This window comes from Orbicella franksi, chromosome 1 (genome assembly GCF_964199315.1).
Source record: "Orbicella franksi chromosome 1, jaOrbFran1.1, whole genome shotgun sequence".
Lineage (NCBI taxonomy): Eukaryota > Metazoa > Cnidaria > Anthozoa > Scleractinia > Merulinidae > Orbicella > Orbicella franksi.
In genome coordinates, this window is record NC_138145.1 from 428,365 (window position 1) to 431,722 (window position 3,358).

Sequence of the window (3,358 nt, forward strand, 5' to 3'; positions counted from 1 at the left end):
TGTATCAGATTTTAGAGGTTTTAAGGTTAGGTAACGCAGCTCCTTGTTAGTAATTTCGAAGCCCACACTTGTTACACTGAATAGATAGATAAAGACGGGGCTGGAGAAATAAACAGAGAATGAAATGTGTCCCGAATTCTGTACCGTTTAACAAGAATTTCTTACATGGCAACTTTTGTGTCTGCAAAGCGATCGAGGCACAACATTCCACACAACATTTATTTCACATAAACTTCACATCATTCCACACTATATTTGTAAACAACTACCCTAATCTCATTGACAGCCATTGGTTTTTGCCGAAAATTTTCATTTATTACAAATAGAATACGGATAGAACTCCAATAAAAAGCCTCTTCCTTGTTTTTTTTTGTTCAGCATTATACTTGTGTCTTTCGCTGCCCGAAATGCCATCAAATGCTGCGAAAGGCAACAGACTGACAAGCAGTGCGCAAGAAAAGTTTTTCTCGGGTCAGGAAACGGCCATAAAAGTCGAAGCAATTACTGTAGCACAAAAGATGAGGCGCTCAAAAGATGAGGCCAGAATTAGGCGGTTCACCTGTGATGAGTTCCTGACTCCTTGCCACGTTTAAACCTTCCTGTCGCGAATGGCTACAAATCTCAGAAACAGACAGGAGAAGGGGCTCCAACAAGACACAACAACCGCTGAGAATCAAGCTGCAGATATTTTTGACAAGTGTAATTTAACTCATCCAATTGCTTATGACTCATTCAACTTGTGTGCCTTAAACGCATCTGTAATGTCTTTAAAAAGCTAAGCGTCAACATTAGTGCTTCGCTTAATAGATGCGGATATTTTAAAGCGGCCTGCCTAGGGTTGAAAACTAGTCTTGTGCAGACATGCAGCTGTGCTCCATCACAGAACTGAACGACATTAGTGGCTGTGGGGTGCCTCAGGCGCATAACGAATGGTGCCTACAAAATACAAACGTGTTTCCGCCAGATTAAGCAAACGTGGAAAAAGTAGATCTTAGCCAGGGTTATTAGAATCCACAAAGAAAACTGGGGGTAGTCATTAATTTTTCCGAGATAATTAGCTAATGCTGAAAGTAGCATTTTTCTGAAAAAAAGGTAAAGATATTTCTTCACAGATTCTCCTAAGGTTCGCCTTTACATGCAGAAAACTAAACATATTAAAAAACATTTTTAAACTACGTGGTAAGTGGTAACATAAAAACCACTTTTGATATGTATTTAATAACAGAATCGTCGCAACAGCACTCCTCTGGCTTAGCCAAAATACAGTCTACATAACTTTTCCTCACAGCCAAAAACTAATGCACTGTCGGATAGGCTTGCCACTTCCAATTCATACCATAAAATGTAGCTGTAATCACCCCTTTTTAAAAAGTTAAATGAGTTGTTTCATCCTTTCGAAAACTTTGTCGGTGTCCGTTACATTTTTTCCTGTTACTTTCCAAGTAAGTTAAACATTGACGTCTCGCAATTGTTTTGCGCGCGCATTATGCCATCTACCGTTGAATTTCAGTATGATTTTTTCTACGGATACGATAAAAGCTAGCTTTTCAGCTGGAAGCCGTTCACAGTTAGTGCTTAGCGATATGCTGCTTTTCTGGTAATCCCGGTTTTAGTACAGGCTCGTAATTTTAGTGCAAAATTTGTTTCGGCCACAATAGGATTTTTTTTTAAGTCGCACGCTTGGTAGGGTAGTTAATTACGTCACTAGTTCCAACCCAAGCGCGCCTGGCCTTTAAACCATGCCTAAAATGGAAGGCACCGTCCTTAACTGCCCTTCAGTAATTTTCTGAGCATTTTCTTTTCTGATGCAAAAGTGAAACGGCTAAGAAAATGTAAGAAGTTTCAATAAAATGTCGCTTATCATTACTTCCTGCGCACTATTCGTCAGTCTGTTGTCTTTTGCAAAATTTGATGGCACTTCCGGCAGCGAAAGACACGACTGTCCCGCTTTATCTGATCTAAACATTATCTACCCCATTAATTTTTCCCCTAAATTTCTTGCATCCTGTTAATTTTTTACCCCAAATATCCAGTATCCTGAAAACCCCTAATAGGGCCTCACTGATGAACTGATAAAGCTGATCAAGATACACAGATCATAATCTTTTAACTTGATACTGTCCATCGTTTTCTTTTTTCCCTTTTTTTTTCTAATACACGACCCCCCCTACCCTCCAAAAATAAACTAGAAAATACCTGCAAGCAGAAGCTCATGTTCAAATCATTCTACAATAGTTTAGCCACAGAAATGCGTAAAATGGCTTTAATGTCTGTTACATTTTCACTTCCTACCCACCCTACCCCTACCCGTGGGAATGTGCATTTGTCAAATGTAACGCAATCTCTGGAATAATGGCGGGTACACAACAGATCAAAACAGAACTGAGCTTAAACGAGTTCTTGATGAGAATCCTCGATTAAGAGGAGGATTTTAAAGGCTGCTAACAGAGTTCTGGGCCAGTTAGGATCTCAGCAAATTGTTAAACTTCTTGTAAACGGCGGCTTATGAGGCGAAAGACAAATAATATTGGTAGATGTTATGAAGCGGGTTTCGGAGAGTTGAAATCTGCTTAACCGTGGCGATGTCTGAGAGTGATTTCGTACACTAATCAGCGAAAATGTGGCTGAAACATACTGGAAATATAACATGAGGCATCGTGGAACATCCAGTTGTCGACATGTCGCGAGGTAAGTGGAATATATCATTATTTTCTCTGTGCATCGTTATTTTCACGTTATTATGCTAATTAGGACGGCGGTCTTTGTTGACAAAAGCACAGCTTAAACTTCTTCTTCTAACATTTTACAGTTTTAACTGCCCCAAAATTTTATTGCATGTTTTTACAGGTGAGACATTGCTCTTTAAGTGGAGGGTAGTTTTGGGATCTCAAGTGATGTACTTTTGGCGATATTTTCCTTTAAACTTCGCCTTTTTTATGGCGCTTCATGAGTAGTCCGAAAGGGAAGAAATTTAAAATTCTGTAGAAAAATCAGGTGATGATCAAATTGCCAAAACAGCCTCTCAATGTAACAAGAAACATTTGCTTGTCTCGAATAAAGGGTTTTTACCCGAATTTAGATCGTTTTCTTTGTATGGCAAATTGTTAAAAATGTGCCCTAAAATGGCCGCTGAAAGCCCTCTCAGAGGGGCAAAACCAAGATGGTGGCCCCAGCGCTAAAATACGAATCGAATTGAACTGAAAGTTATATTTTTGTGAATCACTTATCTAGACCATTCATCTGAGAAAGTTTGAGGAATTTGATTTTTTCTGGTCCAAATGGCCATAGTTGAAAATTACAGAGGGCGCCTCTTAAAGTGAAGTATGGCTATATTTCGGGCCACAAGCTCGAAAGTGAG